Below are 25929 nucleotides of genomic sequence, written 5' to 3'. Positions count from 1 at the left end.
AGCAGATCTCGGAACAAACATCACTGTCTCTGGATGTGCATACAAATCTGCTGATGAGAGCCTAAATATTTGACAGTCGATGCTCTCTACATATGCAGACCCTGTGGTCATTATGATCTATTTCCTTTCAGAGGGCAACTAATACCTTTTTTTTTTTTGAGACAGAGTGGCACCAGGCTGGAGTGCAATGGAGCCATTTCAGCTCACTGCAACCTCTGCCTCCCAGGTTCAGGCAATTCTCCTGCCTCAGCCTCCAGAGCAGTTGGGACTACAGGCATGCGCCACCATGCCTAGCTAATTTTTGTATTTTTAGTAGAGAAGGGGTTTCACCATGTTGGCCAGGATGGTCTTGATCTCTTGACCACGTGATCCACCCGCCTCGGCCTCCCATAAGTGCTGGAATTACGTGCCTGAGTCACCGTGCCCGGCCTGAACAAATACCTTTATGTTTAAATAGGTACAAAATGGGCATTGAAATAAGGGAATATATATTATCTGTAAGTGAAAATCATTACAGCAAATAAGTCATTTATTTTTAGTGGTAAAATTTAAATTAATTTTAATTAAGATGTCTTCAGTAAAGGTCAATTATCTAATAAGTATTTTTCAAAAACTGGTAACTAAATTTACTAATATAATTATGTTATTACTTCTTGTATTTGTATATATAAATGGACAGTTGAAGTTCAGCTAAGTTAGAGCCCTCTTTAAAGTTAGTGACATCTCAGATTCTCTTACTATATGCAGTTTAATATAACAATGTTGCTTCAGGTATAAAGTTTATTTAAACAGATGTTGCTTATTAATACAATTAGTCATATTTTTACCATATGACATAGTAGGAGGCAAAAAGGGTTCCTTTAGCATATAGTATCGCTTACACTTTCATTTTTTTGAAAGCTATAAGAGGAATTTAGAAAAAAATTCTTTTGCAGGATATGAATACATTTACATAATCTGTTTGTTTCAATGGTGATCATTTTTCACTTCAAATATTCAAGAAGATGGAGCCATCTCTCTGGCAATAAAATTGGTTATAAAACTAATTGACACTGGTCTAAGAGAGATCAAACTCAACTATTCTCAAAATAGAGAAAAACTCTATGGTTCTTAACTAGTATTTACTAGTTATACACGTCCAGATAGACGGTATTCTTTCTCATTATATGTTGTTTAGGGTAGATACTATGGTAGAATGCAGATATGAGTGATAAGAGTTCTGGTTACTATTTGTAACTCTTAAATCACTGCCATTAAAATAGAGGTAGTTGTGGAAAATTTATTAAAATATTATTTATATATTTATAGCTACTAAATTTTTGTTGTTTCTTAAGAATCAGTGGTTAGACTCAAATTTATTTATAACACCTAATTTAATTTTTAAAAAATCTATTGCTATATAATGGCTGTGCATATTTTGCGGCTACATGTGGTATTTTGATAGCTGTATAGAAGGTGTAATGAAGCAATCAGGGTAACTGGAATATCCATCATCTCAAACATTTATCTTTTTGTGTTTGGGTGGAATATTAATATTACAATTTTTTTCTAGCTATTTTGAAATACACAATAATTATTGTTCACTATAATTTTCCTACTGTACTATTAAATAATAAAACTTATTCCTTCTGTATTTCTGTGTCCCTTAACCAACTTCTCTTCATCCCCCTCTTCCCTTCCCAGCCTCTGTCCCCATGAGATTTACTTTGTGAGTTCCTGTGTATGAGTGAGACCATGTGATACCTAAATTTAAATATTAAGCTGAAAAGAAAATATTTGCATAGACTCCTCCAATGTATGCCGGTGCTCATGCAGGTGTTCTCCCTTGATAGATATTTATCAGCCATCCCTCTTGCCTTGGCCCTTATCTTCCCTGAGAGCTAAATCCAGGTGGATGAACTGAAGTGAAAGAAGGGAGTGCAGTGTAATGGGCAAAATGGGGATTAATAGGCAGCAATGGAACCAAGATGAAAATGGTTCTGTGAACTGAGGAGGTGGAGGCTACTGGCCTCCATCACTGAGCTCAGATAAGTGGAAGCACCTTCTCTGGAGAGACTAGCAAGGGTGCTGGGTCAGTTTCTGCAGGGTCGAAGAAGGCAGAGACCATGATGATGTGTTGCAGGGACAGGTAGAGCCTTGCGAGCTCACAGTGGGGCACGGGCTGTTAATGGCAATATAAAAAGGAGGGTACTTGCTGACATCTCTTATTTACATCTCTTATTTTTCTTCTAATGTCTAGCCATGTCATACATATTAAGAATTATCATTTAGGAAAACAGTGACTATGTATTTTACAAATACAAGATTGAAAAGGCTGCATATTTCCCTCTTTCTACACTTGTCATTCTTATTCAGCTTATTTATATCTGTAGAGTATGTGTAATTTTTCCATGTGCAAAAATGCTGTTCATGTGTAATAGACTACTGACTTTATCATATATTTGAGCAAAACTGAAGAAGTAATAAGCATCACTGATATTCGTGCAGAAATATGATAAATGTGTAACCATGGTACTCATTACGTTAAAAGCTCATTTTGCTCCTGCTTTGGAAGAATCAGCCTAATATGTTTGACATTTGAAATATAAATAACCCCAGCACTTTATGAGGGCTGAGGCAGGCGGATCACCTGAGGCCAGTAGTTCAAGAGTAGTCTGACCTACATGAAGAAATCCTGCCTCTACTAAAAATATAAAATTAGCCAGGCATGGTGGCACATGCCTGGAATCCCAGCTACTTGGGAGGCTAAGGCAGGAGAGTCGCTTAAACCTGGGAGGCAGAGGTTATTGTGAGCCGAGATCATGCCATTGCTGTCTAGCCTGGGAAAGAAGAGTGAAACACCATCTCAAAAGGAAAGAAAATAAAAGAAAAATAAAGAACTAAGATCTTAGCGATAATACAATGAAATTAACTTATTGAATGTTATCTGTTTTAAAAATGTCAGCATTGCTTTGTAAATACATTGCTTGACATTGCAGCATATTCAAAAGGTTAACTACACTTTTGCAGTCTTAAAATGTTTTAAATTTTCTTTCTGAGTTTTTCCACAGTTTATTAAGAAAATAAGCATAAAAGGAAAACAATAGAAATGTTTTGTTGTGGCCGGGTGCGGTGGCTTACACCTACAATCCCAGCACTTTGGGAGGCCGAGGCGGGTGGATCAGAAGGTCAAGAGATCGAGACCATCCTGGTCAACAAGGTGAAACCCTGTCTCTACTAAAAATACAAAAATTAGCTGGGCATGGTGGCACACACCTGTAGTCCCAGCTACTAGGGAAGCTGAGGCAGGAGAATTGCTTGAACCAAGGAGGTGGAGGTTGCGGTGAGCCAAGATCATGCCATTGCACTCCAGCCTTGGTAACAAGAGGGAAACTCCATCTCAAAAAAAAAAAAAAAAATGTTTTGTTGTAAAGATGACCTAACAGATAAGTTTAAATATAGGGAATTGGGCACTGTGTTGAATGTCTGATTATTAGCACATAAGTGATTGTAAATAAATGTCTAGTGCATTAGACGCTCTTTAAGACAAAGTTATCAGAGCTCTGCTTCCAAGTACAGGCTGGCAACATATTTCAGGAAGGATGTGGTGATTCTAATGTAGCCTTTGAGCTATGAGAGCAGTACAGCAGTGATGACTCATGAACACTGTTCCCTTTCTGTCTCCCCGCTAAGCCCCAGAAATGTTAGGGGACAAGAAGGAAAGAAAAGCCTCTCCTGCATATTTTTCAGGCACCAAACAGTATAAAAGGGCAGTATGATACTGCAAACTTTGGCTAATAAAACAAATTAACACAATTAAATGACTATTGAAAATAAACATTGTGGTTTCAAAGATTTATTGATGATTTGGGGTGAAGTTTTCATTATGCACTGTCTTAATGTGGGACGATTCCCTTTCTTTTTGTTCATTTAATAAATATTTGTTAAGTACCTATATCCACTAGGCACTATTTTAGGTGCTGGTGCTTCAATGGTAGACAGAGCCCCTGCAATCATACATTTCTCACTTTGTGGGTCAGAATGCAGACAGCAAATCTGAAAACAGACACAAATACATGACACAATTTCAAATGCCAGGTGTTTGAAGCATTCCACCTGATTTTTCTGAAGGAGGGGGCAAATAACTTTCTGCTGGCTTAGATCTGCTGACTGGGACACAGATCTACACAGATCTTACAAACTATGATTTGTAAGAAACTATGGTTACTCAGAAATATACAGGGGTATTTATATCTTTATTACACATATACAATCAATAAGGGCCCTGGGCATTTGATTTTTATTTTATTTCAATGATAAAATGGGTCTAGTAATGTTACTTGTCATAGTTACTAGTGCTGATTTAATGTTAGTGAATTTACTTCACATTTAGCGTAGGAAAAGTATGGATTTATTATTTGTAAATTAGAAACACAGAATAAAACCTAATTAAATTACTTGTCCTGGTATAAGAATCAGCATATGTGAATCATTTTTGCATTTGCTGAATTATAATGAAGTTCTTAACAAAATGAGAGGTATTAAAGGCCCACGGCAATGGTTCTTAAACTTCACCGTGTACTTAGGGATTACCCATGAACACTGATTAAAAGCAGATTGTAGGGCTTAGACATAGCACATTCTGATTCTTTTATGTGTCGACTATTGCCCAGGAATCTGGGTTTTCAATAAGCATCCTGAGTGATTCTAATAAAGATGGTCCTGGAATCCCCACGGAGACCCACTCTCTTGTTGGGTTGTATCAGATATACATGAGTTGATTTTTTCTTTTATTTTCAGTGACACTCAAGCAACTGCAGGGAACAATTTTAAGTACTCTCTGACATAAGTATCTAAGAACCAGTGGTGGAATATGTTTTACACAAAAGTAATAGAGTAGTTTTATGCCATAAGACCAAAGTTCCTGGCTCCTATCCTAGAATAATGTAGTATTGTTTAATTGATTAACAGGTGGACACTAATCAAGAAAAGATAAAGATGTATAGAATTAGAGAAATACTGTACAGAAGGTTGGAGTCTAATGGTGCCTGGAATTTTCAAAATCATCAATCAGAGTAATAATTTTAAATGTGCCACAAATTAATACCATAATCCAAATAAGTTATACATTCACTTGCTTAACTTTCATCCATGAAAATCTTTATATAATTACTGCTTGTTCTTTTGAGATCCTTTCCTACTGTGTAGTTTGTAAAAGCTCAAAATAGATCAAAACTAGTTGTTATCCTATTTACTTCTGTAAACACAAAACTCTGTTAAGGCTTTTCGGTGAAGTAAGCCCAAATATAGGCTATGTTCTGTCATGTATGACTAAAATAAAAATTCAGCCTAAGGAAACTCCTCTTGTAGACATTATTGGTACTACAAAAAGTACAAAGGTTAGCTGGGCGTGGTGGTGCCAGAGACTGTCTCTCCATGCTGCCTACTCTAGGTTGCAGTATGTTCCCAACACACATCTTTACTGGTTTAAAATGGTATTTCAATTTTTCCTTCAGTTTGTATGCTCTGCCAGCTGTATGCTTCCTCGGCATGTTTCCAAAGTGAAGAAAATGAAAAAAATCTTTTTTTCTAATTATTAATAAATCTGTATTTTTGGATTAATATTCTTTAATAAGAACCTAACTCAATAGGTTGCTCTCTAATTGATCACAATTCCCACTGGAACACTTCCCCAGGTTGACTGAAGGTCTAGTTTCTTTTCTTATTCTTCCTTCCATCCTCTATTCAGTTTCAGTTGAGAATCTACCAAACTAAGATTACACTGACCACTCAATTTTAGGCAGAAAGGGACTGTATTGATTAGTTCAACTGCCTCCTTTTCAAAGAAACTAAAGCCCATGGACCAAAGTGGGTGTATTCTTCTAATCTATGCTGTCCTATTGTTTAAGATCCCAGACTAGTCATAAAGCAAATGGTAGCTGATGGGAATTTCTGGAATGGGTTTAGGTGCGAGGAAGACAAAGGTCTAGTGGCAAGGTCAGCTCTGGAGGTAGGTTACTTGGATTCCAGTCTACTTAGTTGTGTGTTCTTGGGCAAATTACGTTAAGTTTTCTGTGCCTCAATTATTTGAAAGATGGTGTATAATAGTATCTATCTCACAGCGTAATTGTGAGGATTATTGAGCTATTCTACCAAAAGTATTAGAACATGCGGTTAAACTCCCAGTAAACCCTATTTTTACCGGAATCGCAAACTGCCAAACCCTTAAGTCTTGAGCTCCCAAGGGGAATTAGGAACCCTCCTGTGGCGTTCCTCTTCTAAAAGTCTGCTGAACGAAAGTTGATGTTGCATTTTCAAGAGCTGAAATGGATTACACATATATATGACCCTCCCTCAACACCCAGAAGGTATGTGGACATGCAGAATTCAAAAGTCTGAGGGTGACTGTGCTCAGGGGGTGAGGGGATGCTTAGAAACCACCTCTTTGAGGAGGAAGGCAGGACATTCAATAAGAGCAGCTGGCGAACAAAGAACTAAACGTTAACGCAACAAAGGTAAGTCGGTCTCCCTGCGACCACAGGCATCCAACCCAGGAACACCTCGCTCCGGCTGGAAGGCCCAGGTGCAGCTGGAGGGGGACTGAAAGGGTCAGACCACGGGATTGTTCTCAACTTTGCGCTTTTACACAGCAGTTTGGAAGACAAAGGGGCTTTTCAGGTAGGTTTGGTTTACCGTCCCCCTCCTCCCAGGCCCAAGCTTGGTCCCCAATGTCCCCAGCAATGCTTGGGACGCCCCTCACTTCGCTCCTTTTTTGGGGGGCCACTGCCCACCCCTAGGTTGCCTGCTGTCCCTCCTAGAGAGAGGCGGATGGCCGTGACATTCCAGGGAGAACAAAGGGAGGGGTGAGGGGGCAAAGACGCCCTTCTAAAGTTTCACCCCGGAAAAACATCCCACTCCGCCCGCCAGGCACCCTCAGGCTACAGCCTTCGCGAGAGCCCCCTCCCTTCGCCCCACCCCTCGGCAAGGGGGAGGGGCGCTGTGCGGCCGGCCCTCTCTGATTGGCTGTCGCGTCAAGGTTCCACGCTGCGATTGTGCCGTGGGCGGCAGTAGGCGCCTGCGGTGCGCAAAGTGGGTAACCGGCGTTGGGAGTCGCTGGAAGTCGGAGGCGGGGGAGCGGTCACTAGCAGTGAGCGCGGGCAGCGGCTGGGCGCAAAGTCGAGAGCAGTCCCTAGTCTAAGCTTTTCCGTCGTCCTCCGGCACCGCCAGTACCACGGACTCCACCCTGCCGCGGCCCCTCGGAGATGCGGTGCAGCTGCCACTAGACCAGGTGGGTTCAGGTACCGCGAGGCATCCAGGTGTCGGGTAGGCGCCCTCACTGCCCTTTGCGGGCGTGGTGCCGCCAGACCGGGGGGCCTGGGAGAGGGGTGGGGACTGGGGCCCGCCGCTGCTGGAAGGGAGGGGAAGACAAGCCTGTCCCGGTGACCTCTCGCTCCCGCCGGCCTCCTCCCTGCCTCCGCGGCGTGCGCCCCAGACCCCCATCCACCGCCCAGGCCCGGGGTGGTCGCGTCGGTGCCGGCGACAGCGCCGGGGAGGGTCTTCATGTAGACTTGAGGGTGTGCGTGCTGGTTCCTGCCCTCTGCCGCAGCGGGGCTGGGACTCAGCGGTTGGGTGCCTTCGGGTGCACCGGCTGGGATGTAGACGGAGTGGAAGGCTGTGCTCCGGAGAGGCCGGCGTGGTGGTGCCTGCCCGGCGGGTGGCTCTGAACGACCCCCGGAAAGGCTGAGGCGTGAGTCTAGGTGTGAACGTTGCATTAGAGATGGCGTCAATGGGTGCGAGGGGCACAGAGAAACTTAAGTGCTACTGCACTTTGGGGAGAGTTTGCATTGTAGTGTGGTTTAAGGGAGACAGAGGCAACAGTTTCGGGGAAGGCCGAGGTTATGAAGAAAAGTGAGAGGGAGTTATCCCCAGGATTCTAGCTGAGAAAGTTGCAGCCTTGTATATACAAGCAGCCACCCGTACCTCCTGGCCCAACCCTCAAAAAAGCACTTGGCAGTGTTCAGGGAAGGGTGGCATTTAAATGAGGCCAATTGAGTTTGATGGTTAAAGGGCCTAAGGATTACTGAGAAATCAACAATAATGTGACGGGAAAAGCAGCGCCATTTTTATTCAGCAAAGAAAGCTTGGACGTATTTTGTTGGGAGAATTCAGTATAAGATTTAAGGAAGTTGTTGATGCCAGGTGTGGGAGATAGTTAGGTGATTGCTCTGGCCCCTAGCCAAAGGTAGTTGACTTTGGAAATTTCGCTTACAATTGTTTGTAGCGTACTTAACCTAGAAGTAAGTGTTTGCACTTTACAGGGGATACTGGTTCACCGTTTTTAGCTGGACTGCGCGCATGTTGTTTAGTCTTAGGGAATTTCATTTATAATACAGGTTCTCTCTTATCCAGACTGCTTTTCCTAGCAGCAAGCTGGAAACCTGACATTAGGGTACAGGCTGCTTTGTGCTTTATTCTTTTAAATAAACTTACGTGGAACGAGTGTAAAATACAAAATAATTAAATAGAAAAAAATAAATAATTTTGCCTTCTATTGAAATCTCTTATTGTGGTCATGCCCACCTATCTTTAACAGCAGTTATAATGTGTATCCTGCGAACAAAGTATTGGTAGTGAAATTAATCGTGTATTTGAAGAAAATACTGTTCTGTTTATTAATAAATTGATCAGAATTTAGTGTTTTTCATCTTCTTAGTCCTGTGGAAGATCATCGCTGTTTTCCACCCTGACATGCAGTGTCAGCCTGATTTAAACAGGTTGCAGCCAGTGTATCAACAAATGCAGCGTAGGTGTCTGTAAAAAAAAAAACACATACACACATTGCTGATGAGGAGCAAGTGAGATAGCCATATACATTTACATTTCTTTTAGGGAGACCGGCATGTGTTCACATACTCTCTGTCTCTTCACCCTTTCTTTCCTTTCTCCGGACCTGGTGTCTGCCATAGGCGTACCCCTCCCTCCCATGCCGAAATACTTTCTTTGTTATGCTAATAATACCTTTTTCATAGTAATGAACTCATTTAAACATCTCAGCAACCAGAGAAAGTTCTTTTCAGTACTGAAATAATCAGGAGAATCATGGGAAGGAGACAGGACTTAAAACTTTTTGACATGTCTTTGTTTAGCTGAAGGTCTTGGATTTGTAGCTTGGGACTACTATAAATTTGTACAGCCACGTATAGCCCTAATTTGTGTAGTACAGTTATGTACTGCATAGTGCCCGTGAGTTCATCAGAGCTCATATATGATTTTGGTCCCACGGATTATAAGGGAGCTGAAAAATTCCCATTGCCTACTGAAGCTGTAGTATTCATAATTTCTTAATTACTCATGTTTTTATGGTGATGCTGGTGTAAACAAACTTCCTGTGCAGCCAGTCCCTGTAAAAGTGTTGCATATGCAATTATGTACAGTACGTAATACTTGATAACGTTAAATACATTATTGATTTGTGTAGTTTCTACCCATTTTGTCATTGTTTTAGTGCGTACTTCTGTTGATTAAAAAGAAAAATTAACTATAGAACAGCCTGAGGCAGGTCTTTCAGGAAATATTCCAGAAGAAGGCACTGTCATAATAGCAGGTGAGAGCTACATGCGTGTTGTTGCCCCTGAAAACCTTTCAGTGCGACGAGATTGGAGGTGGGAGACAGTGATGTGCATGATCTGGATCCTGTGTAGGCCCAAGCTAGTGGGTGTTTGTGTCTTAGTTTTTAAGAAAAAGTTTTAAAATTAAAAATAGAACAAAGCTTATAGAATTAGGATATAAGGAAAGAATATGTTGTACAGATATACAATGTGTGTTTTAAGCTAAGTGCAACTATAGAAGAGTTTAAAAGTTTGTAAAATAAAGTTACAGTAAGCCAAAGTTAACTGAAGAAAGAATAACTTTTCAGTGTAGCCTAAGTGTAAAGTCATTATAAAGTCGATAGTGGTGTAGAGCAATGTCTGAGACCTTAACATTCGTTCACCCCCACTTCCACAACAACTTTTAGTCCTGCAGTCTCCATGCATGGTGAGTGCCCTATATAGGTATACCATTTTTTATCTTTTATGCTGTATTTTTACAGTACCTTTTCTATGTTTAGATACACACATACTATAGTATTCATTACAGTAATCTGCTATATAGGTCTGCAACCTAGGAGTAATAGCCTGTACCATCTAGGTGCACGTGTAGTAGGCTAGACTGTCTAGGTTTGTATAAGTCCACTGTGATGTCCACAGTGAATTGCCTAATGATGCATTTTTAAGAATGCATCCCCATTATTAAGCAACACGTGAGTATATTTACATTTGTTTTCTATTTGAGCAAGTCTTGAGAATATTTGATTAATACCACATAAACCTTAACTTTTCATACTGATAATTGTTTCTTTGAAGCACCTAAGAATTGACTTGCTTGTTGATGAAGTTCTTGAAATAACTAAAAACTCATATTATAAAATTGGATGAATAAAATCATTTAGCTATCATTTTTAAATTGAGCATTTTAAATTGAGCAGGTTGAGGAAAAATTAGGAATTTGTTGTAATCAAATAGTGTGAGTCAGCAGGAAAAAGGCAAATCAGAAAATGAAAAGTGCAAAAATGCAACATAGAAGTATGTTGATTTGGTGTGTGCAAATTAACAGTGTTTTGAAAAATTAGAAAATTATAGTAGTTGTTTAATGTCAGATGAAGAAAAGGACTTTAGTGTAACAAAAACAGTTAACTTTTTACTAAAGTAAGTATAGAATTTATGAGATAATAGAAATTATTGGTCCGCATGGAATGTAAGAACATGCCTTGAGGGGCCAGATAGCAGAAGGGAGGGAGTGTTTTGCAATAAGGCTGAGGCCAGGGAAGGAAAAGGAACAAAAGATCTTGCCATTGACTCCTGTGTTGTTTAATCATTACTGAGAATTCCAGAGTCACCTTGAGGTAGCCATAGTATTTGTTCAGTTGGCCTTAAATCTTAGTAAAAGATCTATTATCAAGTGAGGAGACACCATGCTGTAAGATAGAAAGTATCTAGCATCTGAGGTTTGCCTTTGTAGGCCTTGCTTTCCAGATGATTTTATTTCTAGGTAATGTTTAGAAGGTTATTTTGATTAAAGGAAAATATAGAGAGAAGGTTTTGAGGAAGGAATTGGACTAAGGGAGAGCTGTGCCACGAAAAGGGCCAGATGTGTGATTTAGAAGACATCACATATCATTGAGCATATTTGTGTTCTTTGTTAGTTTCTGATGTGCTGATGTTCAGTTCTTCTATAACTTGAAAAGTAAGGTGGGCTGGGTGAGGTGGCTCACGCCTGTAATCCCAGCACTTTGGGAGGCTGGGGGAGGTGAATCACCTGAGGTCAGGAGTTCAAGACCAGCCTGATCAAAATGTTGAAACCCTGTCTTTACTAGAAATACAAAAATTAGCTGGGCATTGTGATGCATGCCTGTAATCCCAGCTACTCAGGAGGCTGAGGCAGGAGAATCGCCTGAACCCAGGAGGCGGAGGTTGCAGTGAGCGGATTGCATTCCAGCCTGGGCAACAGGAGTGAAACTCTGTCTCGTGATGGGGAGGGTAGGGAAGTAAGGCAGAATGAATCAAGTATTTTGTAATGTTTTTGCTGTTTGTGAGTGGATTCTTTTTTTTTTTTAATAATTAAATATTTTTGACATTTTTGCATTTTTAATTTCATTTGTGTTTACACTAGTGTATTATGTACACTAACAGGGAACTGAATTTTTTTCATTTGATTTAGAAAGTAATACATGTTTATGGTATAAAATTTATAAAATAAAAATGTATAACTATGAAAGTTTAAAAATCACTCATTTTTCTTTACTCCAGGGAAAACTTCTGTTAATTTTTTTAGAATGTGTGTGTATATTGAAATAGAATTAGAGTCACACTGAATATAAAGTTTTTGTAACACAGCCACCATATCATGAGGAATCTCGGGGCACATAAAGATGCCTTGTGTTGGTGCTTGAACCTACAGGCCCAGCTAAAGTCTCAGGTGACAGCCAGCATTCACCATCTGACATGCGAGTGAGCCTTTAGATAATACCAGTTGCTGGCTACTGGCAAATAGAGAATTAATGAAGTGTCCATGCTGATCCATGTCCAAATTGCAGATTCCAGAGCAAATGAAATGTTAGTGTTTTCAGCCACCAAATTCAAGGGTACTTTTTGGGTCATTAGAGTATTCATTTGGCAATCATATATTTTAACACAGTTGTAATTGAAGTATAATATATATAGAGAAATGCATAGATCTTAAGTGTGCAGTTTAATCGATTTTGACAAATGTGTACATGTATGTAACTCATACTGTGTAACCCTTGTAAAGGTGAACATGGTAACCAGAGTAAACAAGGTGATTAGATGATGAGTGAAAGAGATTGGGAAGCCTTTGGTTTAAGAAAAATATGATAGGAAGCCATCGAATTTTTAGAAATACACTTTGTGTTTTAGAAGAGTTTTAAATTTACAGAAAGTAGTGAAAATAGTAGAGTTTTCAAATAACTTACATCCAGTTTTCATATTGTTAAACTGTTACATTAGTGTGGTCATTTGTCACATTTAGTGAAGTAATATTGATACATTATTATTGACTAAATTCTATACATGATTGATTTCTTTAATTTTTACTTAAGGTCTGTATCAGTCAGCTGCCATAATAAAATTCCATAGATTGAGTGGATTAAACAAGAGAAATTTGTTTTCACAAATCTGGAGGTGGAAAGTCTGAGATTGGGTGCCAGGATGGTTGGGTTCCAGTAAGGAGTCTCTTCCTCACTTGCACACAGCACAGTCCGCTTTCCTAGGTGTGTTCTCACCAGAAGAGAGAAAGAACAAGCTCTCTGTGCCTCTTTATAAGAGCACTAATCCCATCAGACCAGGGCCCTGCCCTCATGACTTCATCTAATGCTGGTTACCTCCCAAACACCCTAGCTCCAGATACTATTACATTCGAGGTTAAAGCTTCAACATATGTGGATTCTGGGCAGGTCACAAACATTCAGTTTATAACAAGGTCCTTTTTGTGTTCCTGGATCTTATGCAGGTTACCATACTACATTTAGTCTTTGTGTCTCCTTAGCTTCTTTTAGACTGTGGCAGTTTCTCAGACTTTCCTTTCTTTTTTGGTGACCTTGTCAGGTTTGAGGACTACTGGTCATGTATTTTGTAGACTGTCCCTCAAGTGGGATTTATTAAATGTGTTTATCATAATATGTCTGGGTTTATGGATGCCTGGGAGGAAGACTGAAAAGATGAAGTGTCCTTTTCATCACATCATACAAAGGAAAGGGTGTATACTTTCAATGTGACTGATCACTGTTGATGTTGATTTGGTCACCTGACTGAGATAGTGAAGAAGGATAATTTCCCTGAACGCTTTGCTGGTGGGAACTGGGGTGTGGGTGCTGGAAGTAGCACTCAGGCGCTGGCAGGGGCAGACTCCACTCACTAGAACCCCCTGTGCTCAACCCATCGTGGGAAGGAACATGCAGGTAAGCGTGTGCAGGAGCTGGGGTGAGTGCTTTTGGGTGCTGGGAGGAGCAAAACTCTGTGCAGGCCCTGAGGCCCCAGAAGAAGTGTTACAATCGGTGCTCTTTTAGCTTTGCTGCCCATGGACAGTTTAAGTGTTAACAGCTCAGTGGAAGGTAAGTGTGACAACCTTTGACACCAGCCTGGAAGAGAAATGGCTGTTGGAATATGAGAACGGGTGTATATGAATGATACTCCTTTCAACTGTGTTAAGTTTCAGATGCTGGCTAGCCTTTGAAGTAGAAATGTGAAGAACATTGAAGATGTGAATCTGAAGTTCAGGGAATAGGGCAGGACTCAAGATTCTATTTGGAGGTTGCACATTTTATCTTTAAAGAATTTTATTGTATTTTTCAGAGTAAGAATCTCATTTGATAGAATAAAGAGCTTATGGTACTTTGAGTAGAATGATGAGAAAAATTTTAATCAAAAGTTTTTTTCCTGAAAGCGTTGTGAATAAAAATAAGAGTAAAATATAGGTGATTTTCAGTCAGCCTCAGTGACCTGTCTGTATCTGACCTGAGTCCCAGCTGATATAGCCAGTTGACAGTAGAAAATTTAGAATTTGATTTGTATATTTTAAAGCTATTGAGAAGAAGAATTAGACATTTTAATTTCTCCCCCACCCCATAAGGAACCATGTGGGTATATTTTTGAGCCTTACCTTTTTTTTTCTTCTTAGCAGGAAACCAGTAAGAAGTGGGAGGCCTCTGAGCAAACTGTATACTGTGTAGCCACCAGCTTCTGCTTTCTCAAGGCAGAACGCTGGCCCTCAGTGCCTCTTCGTGCTTCTCTTGGTTCAGACCACTGAGGACTGCCCCTGTCCTGTCTGATTCCTGTTTTGGTGAGCAATATAGAAAGGCTGAGGGATTGATATTATTTGTCTCCATATTTTAGAAAGATATTTGGTAGTTACATAAAGTACATCTAGTTTGACCAGTACCACTTATAACTTTAAATTGTTATACAGAAATTGATCCTTTATTAATTTAGAGAATATAATTTAAAGTTAATAATACTGAGAGAATTCATGATTCTTTCCTTTTGCCTTCCCTGTCTTTTAGTTCTTTATTTATTTTCACAGCTTTTGCGCTGGCTCATCTTCTCTTTCCTGGGGAGTTGATTCTAAAAACTAGATTTGCAGGAGCTTATCCTTTTAGAGGATGATGAAAACCACTTGTACTTGAACTCAAGAAAATTTTTTTTTTAAGTTCTCTGTGTGCCCTTTTCAGATCACATCCCAGAGAGGAGAGACTTCTGCAATATTGTGTTAACCATTTTCTTTCTTTCTTCAAGTGTTATCCACAAATGTGTATATATATGTGGTAAAAAGCATGAAATTTGCCATCTTAACCATCTTTAAGTGGGTAGTTCAGTAGTGATGACTGTATTCACAACATTGAATACTAGATCTCCACATTTTCATCTTACAGAACTGAAACTGTATATTGATTAATCAACTCTCTATTTCCCCCAGGCCCAGCAGCTGGCCTTTTGTTTCTATGAATTTGACTATTCTAGATACTTCATATAAGTGGAAACTTACAGCGTTTGTCATTTTGGGAGTGGCATATCTGAATTAGCATGTCTCCAGGGTTTATCCATGTTGTCACATATGATATATGTTATATGACTCATAAAAGCCAGAATTTCTTTGCATTTGAAAAGCTGAATAATGTTCCATTTATAAAGTTCTTAATCTTCATGTGGCTGAATTTATAACATTTATATTTGCAGTGTTTTTATACCTAGTTTAGGAAATTCTTCTGTATCCTGAGATCATAAAGATAGCCTCCTATATTTTTAAGAAATAGTTTTCTTTGTTTTAAAACAAGATTAAATTTTCAGGAGATTATCAGTACAATTCAGATAACATTTGCTTTTCCCTGAACCATTTGCTAATAAGTTGCTGACTTGATGACCCATTGCTTCCAAATATTTTAGTGGCATTTCCTAAGGACATTCTTCTGTGTAATATCAAAATGACCATCAAAATTAGAAAATTAATACATTTCTATCATCACTTCTTCAACTTTACTCAAGCTTTACTGGTTATCTGATCAAATTCTGTTTAACAACAGGATCTAGTTGGAATTACAGGTTGCATTTGGTTCTAAACTCTCCTTAGTCTCCTTATGTCTAGACCACTCCCTTTATTGAATTGAGATGTATTCCTTTCTCTTCTATTTTCTGGGAGGGATTGCATAAAACCAGTGTTAATTCTTTCTAAAAAATTTGATAGAATTATTTAGTAAAGCCATCTGGGCCAAGTTTTTTTTTTTTTTTTTTTTTTGGATGGGGAGGTGAAGGATGGAGTTTTGCTCTTGTTGCCAAGGCTGGAGTACAATGGCACGACCTTGGCTCATTGCACCCTCCACCTCATGGGTCCAAGGATTCTCCAGCTTTAGACTCCTGAGTAGCTGGGATTACAGGCACCCGCTACCACGCCCAGCTAATAGTTTGTATTTTGAGTAGAGAAGGGTTTCACCATGTTTGCCAGAGTGGTCTTGAATTCCTGACCTCAGGTGATCCACCCGCCTCAGCCTCCCAAAGTGCTGAAATTACAGGTGTGAGCCACTGCACCTCACTGGCCTAGAGATGTTTATGGGATTTTAAATTACAAAGCCAGTTTTCTTAACAGTTACTGGGCTATTTAAATTCATATTGGATGAGTTGTTGTTTTTGTTTTTTTCTGGAACTGGTGCATTTTATCTAAGAAATTCCATTTTAGCTAATCAATGTGCAACTTTATTATTCTTTACCTTATATAGACATATTTTCAATGAAAAGATAATCATATATTTATAAAAATAAATGCATATTTTATATTTGTATCATGTAATTTTATATCTGTATTATATACTTTGGATCAAGCTCTAGATGTAGCCAAGATCTTAGGGGCAGGCTATATTCAGCACTGATGGGAGACTCAGTTACCTGTAAAGTTTGTGTTTCTACCCACTTCAGAGTTTGCTCTGCATGAGTCTCTGACCATGCAAATAGCTATGCTGTGGCTATATTGTATTGACATCTCATTCTATTTGTTTTTTTTTTTATGACTTATTCAAAATAATGTGATATGGTGCAAATCAGCTTTGCTATGGTCCCTGACCTCAGGTTGCTTTGAGTCTCTGTAGTGGTTGCAGAGAAGTAATTAGAAAATCAGTAATCAGTGTGGTCAGTGTTGTGATGAGGAGGCAACAGGTCCTCATGAGACCACAGGGAAGAGGTATCTCTTTTATTCTCTGCATCTCTGGTAGCTAGTACAGTACTTTGCACATAGTAGGTTCTCATTAAGTCTTTGTTGAATGAATGAATAAACTCAGAACTGGGTGATCACAAGGTCACTTTTGGAGAGGACTTGTGTCTGAGCCAAGTTAATGATATCTATGGTCAGTAGATGAGTGCAGGGAATTCTCTCATGTGGATGCAATAATATGCAGTGTTGTAGAAGGACAGAAAGCTTAGCAATCTAAATAGCTGTCTAAAGCTTTCTATTTTCAAGTGGGGAGTGGTTTCCAAAAGTGATTGTAGATTGAAGGCTAAAGAAATAACTCTGACCAAAGTATGTATTGGGCAAGGTTAGCTAAGAACCAGAATTAATTTTTATGAATTAGTATTTTTGGTTCTGGCTGTTGTGTTTACCATTACTAGGTTTAGCATGTCTTAAAAATAATGCTCTCCAAATGAATAAGAAGTATTTTTTTGTGAAGCATGGTACAGTTTTCTCTGGCTCTTACCTACTAGTCTTATTCATACTATCTTTGCTTTAAAACAATACTTTTTTATGCTCTAAATATATCTGTGATAAATCATGAGTTTACCACTAATAATGGTGGGTCATATCATTGTGTTCTTATATGCCACGTACTGTATTGAGACACTGCCATGAGTTATTTCATTTAATGTGGACAGTGACCTGTCTGTAAGAAAACCAAACCTAGGGCTCCCATTTTACAGAAGTGGCAACTAAGATTTGGGGAAGTTAAATTGTGTGTTCCCAAGGTCACTTAGGTAAGCCTGGGACTCACATTTGACTCTAAGTCTGTCTGACTTCATTTAACCACTGAGCTATGTGTGCTCTTTCCAATGTTTCATGTGTCTTTTTATTAAACAAAAAATGCCCAGGATTTAGTTTTACTTGTGTATATATCCTTGGAAAGTATCAGTTAAGTAGAGAAAGAGTTTGTAGTGAAGTAACATATAAAGACTCTCCTAAAAGCAAATTACAGAAACCCACTTTAAACTAGCCAGCATGGCTGGATGCAGATGCTCCAACAATAATTACTGTGCTCTTCCTCTCTATGTCTCCTTTCTCACCTTTCTCTTTCCCCCTCCTTCTTTATTCCACTGCCCCACTCCCTCTCTCATTCTGCTTTTATTACAGTGTTAGCCTATTCTCTCGTCACAGAAGGAGCTCCAGTTGAAACCAGCTCCACCCATGATCCTAGGAAGAGAAAGCATCTTCTCTGGGAGCTCTGGCAGAAATGCCCTGGGGAATACTCTTGGTCATGGGGACTGGGGGCTGTGAGAGGACTTTGTGAACTATATGGAATGTAGCTGTTGGGGTGACAACATATCCATACTTCATCTTGATAAGACATGTCATTTGATGGTTGAAAGCTGTAATTATTTAAAGATAATGTACAATATATTTTGATAGCATTATCAAGATATAGTTCACATACCATAGGACTCACCCATTTAAAGTGTACAGTTCAACAGTTTTAATATAGTCACAGTTGTACAGCTTTCACCACTGTCTAATATGAAACATTTTCATCACAAAAAGAAATCTTGTACCCATTCACAGTCACTCCCTATTTTTCCAAAATTTCTCGGCCTTAAGCAACCACTCATCTACTTTCTGTCTCTATAGATTTGCCTATTCTAGACATTTTATGTAAGTGCTCTCAGAAGAGTTGTGGTCTTTTGTGTCTGACTTCTTTCATTAGCATGTTTTCAAGGTTTATCTATCTTTGTATATCATCATGCATTTTTTATTAATTGGCAAATATTATTCCATTATATGGATATACCACATTTTATTTGTCTGCCTGTTGGTGGACATTTGGGTTGTTTTCATGTTTTTTGGAAGTATGAATAATGCTGCTGTGAACATTTGCGTAGAACTTTTGTGTAGATCTGTTTTTACTTCTTCTGTGTGTATACCTAGGGGTGGAATTACTGGTTCATATGATAACTATACCTGACATTTTGAGGAACTGTCTTCCAAAGTGATTCTATTATTTTACATTCTCACCAGCAATGTGTGAGGGTTCCAGTTTCTTTACATTCTTGTCAACCGTTACTGTCTTTTTGATTATAGGCATCTTGGTGGGTGTGAAGTGATATAATGCATATTTTATTAAAGACCATTTTGTTTGTTAAATAATGGCCTGTTTACTTGTCATCTTACCTTGTATAGGAGCTTTCCCAGTGGGTTCTGAACCTGCTCCTCCTCAGTCCATCCAGCCAGCCAGGTAGGCAGACCTTGCTGATCAAAGGATTAGAAGTATATGTTTACTTTTCTTTTTCTTTATAAATTTTATTATTTGCAAATCTAGACAGGGATTATTCTTATTTTTATATTAAGAAACAGGTTATAAATGCCAGAGGTAACTTGGTTGAAGATGGAACAGGGATTCATATTTAGGATGTATTAGGTGGTAGAAAGCTGCTTGCTTCAGATCTGCAGTCAGCCTACTTTGACATGATAGGTGGCATTCAGATGACACACATTCCCACTCGCGTTCACTGTGTGGTATGTAGTTCCCAGAAAACTAGTTGTATCTCTGCTGCTTTTTTCTTAGAAATGTGAGGGCAAGAGTAATGTCTTAGGAATAATCTTGACTATTCATGAATGATTATTGATGAACTTGACTATTTTAATTTTCATTAGTATAAATTACTTGCAGCACACCAAAACTGAGCTGCTTTTTTATGATTCATAATGGTTGCTTCTAACTACTTTATTATGGCAACGTTCGTTATCAGCCCTGTAGTGCTATTTAACATTCACCTTGGCATCAGTATAAAGTTTGATACTCTCATGCACTGACAGACAGTCTTCCATTGGTGGCTTTCTCCCTAGCCCTAGAGCAGTCTGTGTATCCGGACTCCATATTGAGTCTTGCCTCCTCAGCACAATGTAAGAGAATCTATGTTGATCACACCTTATGCAAAAATCTATGTTGATCTCTTGCCACCCATTTGCCACGTATCACTGTATAACTTGAAATTCAAGAACTTGTGATTTAGAATTGCTGTTCAGATCATGCTTAATATTTTCATGGCATCAAGCAATAGCAAGAAGAGATTACACATATTAGCAGTATGCTCTAAATGTGGAAGTAATATGGTGATCTCCATAAGATAAAACAAAAGCTTGCAGATATTTAACAGCACATATTATTTTAAGCTGATAATATGCCAGGAATAGGTGCTGGGGGATACAATGAACCGACTGGATAAATATCTCTGTCCTTATAAAATATACATCCCAGTGATTAATGACTTACAATGAGATCATTTTTAATGTGTAAAAACCAGGTAAAAAAATCTATTGTGATTTTTTTGGTAGCAGTGTCTGAAAGCTTTGAAATTCTAAAAAAGAAAATAAATGAATTAAAAATGTTTAAATTGGGCTGGGTGTGGTGGCTCACGCCTATAATCCCAGCACTTTTGGAGGCTGAGGCGGATGGATCAGGAGGTCAAGAGATTGAGACCATCCTGGTCAAGATAGGTGAAACCCGTCTCTACTAAAAATACAAAAATTAGCTGGGCACGGTGGTGCGCGCCTGTAGTCCCAGCTACTCGGAAGGCTGAGGCAGGAGAATTGCTTGAACCCAGAAGGTGGAGCTTTGCCTGAACCGAGATCATGCCATTGCACTCCAGTCTAAGTAACAGCAGTGAAACTCCATCTCAAAAAAAAAAAAAGTTTAAATTGGTGCATTTAGATAGTATATTATATGTGACTATTTGCTAAGTATCCCAAAGGTAAGATATTAGAGATCCAGTTTAATCATTAAAAGTAAATACTTCTTATATTGACCTTATCCTTATCAAAAAGTGTGCTATTGTAGTGACAAGCTATGCAATCTCAAAATCAACAACATTCATGTAAATTGATAAGTTGATATTATATCAAATAGAAATCTCATGATAATGAGGCATGCCAGTCATTGAATTTTTCAGTTTTTTAGAAGCATAATTTGAAAACTTGTAAAATTAATTGGACAGTTGAAATTGAATATCAGACAGGTAATGTACTGATGTAAAATGGTTTAAGGAACAAGATTTGGAATCTTCTAAAATTGACCTTTCTTTTTTTTTTTTTTTGAGACGGAGTTTCGCTGCTGTTACCCAGACTGGAGTGCAATGGCACGATCTTGGCTCACTGCAACCTCTGCCTCCTGGGTTCAAGCAATTCTCCTGCCTCAGCCTCCTGAGTAGCTGGGACTACAGGCGTGCACCACCGTGCCCAGCTAATTTTATGTATTTTTAGTAGAGACGGGGTTTCACCTATGTTGACCAGGATGGTCTTGCTCTCTTGACCTCGTCATTCACCCGCCTCGGCCTCCCAATGTGCTGGGATTATAGGCATGAGCCACTGCCCTGCCTGAAATTGACCTTTATTTTTAAACGTCAGACTGGTAATGTGCTGATGTTGTAAAAATGTTCACACTCAGGTTTGAGCGTGGAACCCAATCGTCAAACTTAGGAATTTAAAAAGAACTAAAATAGACATAAAAAAAAAATGCACATGGGTACTTTTTAACCAGGCACCCAGAAATGAATTATTTCAAGTGAAATAAGAAAAGATCACAGTTCTTATTTGGGCTAGTGCTTTTGATAGGCATAGCAGGAATGAATGAATGAATAAATGAATGAATGAATTTTATTAGCATATATAATAAATAAGTAAAGAACTTTACAAGATAATTTTAGATAGTGATAAGTACCATAACATCAGTAAAATGGGGTCTATGATAAGTGAATTAAATATTCACTTGAATGTTTAATGCATTTCCAAACTTATTGAGGCCAAAGGGCTCCTGATTCCCCTCACCACCAGCTTCTCACCAGGGGATGCTTCTGTAGATTGTGAGGTCTGCGAAGATTTTGAAGATGTTATTTGAGTTGAGATATGAATGGTGAAGTATCTATGTGCATTCCAGGCCTGGAGGTGGGAAAGCGTTGGCTTTGGGGTGGAAATGAGTTTGCTGTGTTTGAGACAGTCAGTATGAAATTTTGGAATGTATCCAGAGAAGAAATAGTGGTAGATGAGGCTAGAGAGGTGGAAAGGGCCTTGATATTTTAGGGCAGAATAAGAAGTTAGGATGTCACTTTAATGATGGCAGCAAATCTGTAGAGTGTTCTAGGTCTGGGGATTGATGGCCTCATGACTGTGGCTACTGTGTAGTGATGACTGGTAGAGGCAGAAGAGGAAATGAGGACCTTTCAGAGCTGTTTTCTGGGTAAGAAGCCACAGTAGCTGTGTAGATGGAGCCTGGGCCAGCTTTGACAATCTACTTTGCAGACAGAGCTAAGAACTTAAGTGTGGATTCTATGTGGAAGGCAGGAGATGAGTAGTCAAGAGTTGATTTCTAGGTTTTAGTTGAGCAACTGAATGTGTGATGGTTCAATTACTAAGATGGGGAAAATTCGAGAAGTTGGTGGTGAGGGGAATCAGAAGATACCTTTTGGCCACAACTGGTTTTAGATACTTATGAGATAGTGAAGTGACGTGGTTTAGTCGGCAGTGGAATAAATATCTGTAGTTCAGTGGGGAGGTCAAGATTAAAATGACAAACGTAGGTGTCAGCAACATAGAGCTGACTTCAAAGCCATGAGACTGGATGAATTCCCTGCAAGGGGAGGGGCTAAGTTTACTTCCTTAAATTGAGAAAGTTGGACAGGAAGGTGTTTAAGGTCCCATCTCTTCCAAAAAGTTAACTGTTTATTGAATTTCAGAGAGTCTCTGTAAGAAACTTAAAGTGATGGAATTTTTTTTGTAAAATGCTTTAGCTTCTTTTACATAATGAAAAGGATGAATGGGAAGAAATACATTTAAGTATTTGAAATCTGTATTTATTCTGAAATTGCTTGTCCACAAAGCATGATATGTAACTGTGATCAGATATCCTTTTGAAAGTGAAAATAATCTCCATTTTTTTTTTTTTTTTTGAGACAGTTTCGCTCTTGTTACCCAGGCTGGAGTGCAGTGGTGCGATCTCGGCTCACTGCAACCTCCACCTCCTGGGTTCAGGCAATTCTGCCTCAGCCTCCCGAGTAGCTGGGATTAAAGTCACATGCCACCGTGCCCAGCTAATTTTTTGTATATATTTTTTAGTAGAGATGGGGTTTCACCATGTTGACCAGGATGGTCTCGATCTCTTGACCTCGTGATCCACCCACCTCGGCCTCCCAAAGTGCTGGGATTACAGGCTTGAGCCACCGTGCCTGGCCGCCTCCTTCATTTTGTAAGGTTTCAGTTAAACCCGATTGGTGGTCAATGTATACTTATTTTCATAAAAACATTTTAAACAGCTTTATTGAGGAGTCAAGTGACACCCAAGCCGCACATATTAGAAGTGTAAAGTTAGATGTTTTCACATAGGTATTCAGCCGTAGAGCTTTCACCACTAGAGATAATAGACGTATTTATCATCCCAACAGTTTTCTTGTACCCTTTAGTACTGCCTCCCTCCTGCCTTTGATCCACAGGAAACCACTGATAAGCTTTTTGTAACTGTAGATTCGTTTTCATTTTCTAACTTATATAAATAGAATCATACAGTAGGTATTATTTTTTCTGGCTTTTTTCATTCAACATGATTATTTTGAGATTCATTTATGGTGTTTTGTGTCAGTAGTTCTTTTCCTTCTATTTGCTAAGTAATATTCTATTGTATGGATATACCAGATGCATTTTTGCAATCATAATAAATTTAGATTACCTTCTTTTTTCCCTTCAGGTCTCCTGATTTGCTGGTATTATTTGTAACCCTGAAAATTTGAGACAAGTCTCAGTTAATTTAGAAAGTTTATTTTGCCAAGTTTGAGGATGCACACTCCTGAGACAGCCTCAGGAAGTCCTGATGACATGTGCCAGGGTGGTCGGGACACAGCTTAGTTTTATACATTTTAGGGAGATGTGAGACATCAGCCAAAGTATGTAAGAAGTACAGTGGTCGTGTCCAGAAAGGCAGGACAACTTGAAGCAAAGACGGGAAGGAGACTTGAAACTGGAAGGAGCTTCTGGGTCACAGATAGGTGAGAGAGAGGAGTGCTTGCATTCTTTGAGTTTCTGATTAGCCTTTCCAAAGGAGGCAATCAGCTATGCATCTATCTCAGTGACAGGCAGGTTGTCCCTAAGCAGTTCCCAGCTTGGCTTTTCCCTTTAGCTTAGTGATTTGGGGCCCCAAGAATTATTTTCCTCTCACACACCAAAGAGACTAAAAATGTGAGTACATATACACACAGAGACACACTCCAAACTCTCTTGATAGAAGGGCTTTCTTGTTCTTGTATTCATCCCCTTCATCCTGTTCAGGGATGAGCTTCCTGGCTTTCATTTACCAGAGCAAGATTGACAGTGCTGTGGATAGGAAGCAGGCCCACTGTTTCCATGTGTTTGTGTTCTGTGTGATTTTTTGGGGATGTGTGTATGTTGTTGAGCTTCTTTTTTCTTTTTAATCTAGATTGTGTTTATGTCAGGAGGTTGCCTGAAATAAAACTGAAGCTTCATAGTTTAGCCTTTAGTTGTATTTCATAGTTTAGCAGTTATAGATTCCGTTAATCTAGTACCTCTGATTTCACAAAGGAGTATAATAAACCTTTACTCAGTTCATAGGAATTTTGTGTAGTTGGTTAAGACGGAGATCAAAATGAGACAAACACTTATTCACGTGGTAAGTAGATGCTTACCTTTAATCTTTGTGGTGTCTTGATTAAATCACTTGCTTTCTGCTTCTGTTTCTGTGCATTTGGAAAAGTTCACTGCTTTCTGGTTCCTGTGGATGATCTGAGAACACACTTGGGGATCCATGAGTTAATCACCGTCTGGCTGTTTTTAACATCATGATCTTACGTGCAGTTTAAGGATATCTGGGCTCTCTGTGCTGTTATCTGGGGTTTTCTGAGGAGGAAAAGAAGCAGATATGGTAGGATGATGAGACAGGTTAGCATGCAAGTGCAGTAAAGAATTCCATTTTGGATGTTTTTAATTAGAGTTTTCTGCAGGATGTTCTGTTTTCTAGGTAATTTGTAGATTTTTACATTGCTTTATAAAAAGCTCTTTTCTCAATTGGTAGCTTTGAATTCTTCAGTATTTATGGGAAGTCATATTCTTGAATTAGATGTTCTGCCTTACCTTACCAAAGATGACTCTACCAGTAGTGAAGCCAACAAGGAAAAAGATCTGCTGCTCTGGGTGTCTAAGAGATCACTTCATCTTGGCACTTATGGGACTGCCTCATTCACTGTGATGGCATCTACTGAATGTAACATGCTTTAGTTGTCCCCGCAACTTTTCTTGTTATATCTATGCTGAAGTACATAATACTTACATGTAAATACATCATCTCCCACATTTCCAAATTGTTCTCCATTAACATTTTATCAGTATATACTTCCACCAACAAGGTTTTAGTGTATCTGTTTCCTTATAGACTCAACAGTACAGAGTGCTACTAGAGTTTATCTGATTGGTGAAAATGTTATTTTCTTCTTATTTTTAACTTTTATATCTCATTACTGAATTTGGGCATCTTTTCATGTGAATGAGTCATTTGTAATTCTTTTTCTGAGGGCTCACTGTTCGTATGTGCTACCTATTTCTCTATTATATGGTTACTGTTTCATTGTTGATATGTAGGAGCTTTAGATATATTAAGCAAATTAGCTCTTGGTGATATGACTTATACTGTTGCTTTTAAGTTTGTTGTTTGTCCTTTGATGTTGCTTACCGTGTTTTGCCATAAGGGGATTTTTTCATATTGATGTAATGGAATTACATCTAATTTTAAAAATTGCTTTTAAATTTTGTGTTACACTCAAAACATTTCAGATATTACATTTATCATATTTTGAATACCTGCCTCAGCCTCTCAAAGTGCTATTATTATAGATCCAACAGTGGCTGGAGCCATTGCACCCAGCTACCCAAGGCAAATATTGAGCTAATGTACTTGGCCATCCAAGATTCCACCCTGGGTAGGAGAGCTCTGAGCACTGGCATCAGAGGGAGCACAACTTCTCGGCTGAACTCTGGGATATACACATTTTCTGATGGGCAGAGCATTCCAAGGCTTCTCATTCACATCTTTTAAACTCCAAGTCTTGGGATGCCTCAAACCCATACTCTACATGGGCCAACCTTCATTGAGCAGCTAGT

General features: G+C 39.0%; 1 long non-coding RNA gene across 1 annotated transcript in view; it reads left to right on the top strand.

The window, feature by feature from the left end:
- The first annotated feature begins 7042 nt into the window (after positions 1-7042).
- Positions 7043-25929, top strand: part of LOC128929763 (uncharacterized) — a 95233-nt gene continuing 76346 nt past the window's right edge. Inside the window, exon 1 of the long non-coding RNA XR_013526975.1 lies at positions 7043-7267. This is a non-coding gene — a long non-coding RNA (uncharacterized LOC128929763). The remainder of the gene's footprint in view (positions 7268-25929) is intronic.

This window comes from Callithrix jacchus, chromosome 15 (genome assembly GCF_049354715.1).
Source record: "Callithrix jacchus isolate 240 chromosome 15, calJac240_pri, whole genome shotgun sequence".
Classification (NCBI taxonomy): Eukaryota; Metazoa; Chordata; class Mammalia; order Primates; family Cebidae; genus Callithrix; species Callithrix jacchus.
The sequence above is the reverse complement of the archived record's forward strand: the minus strand, read 5'-3'. Positions and strand labels throughout refer to the sequence as shown.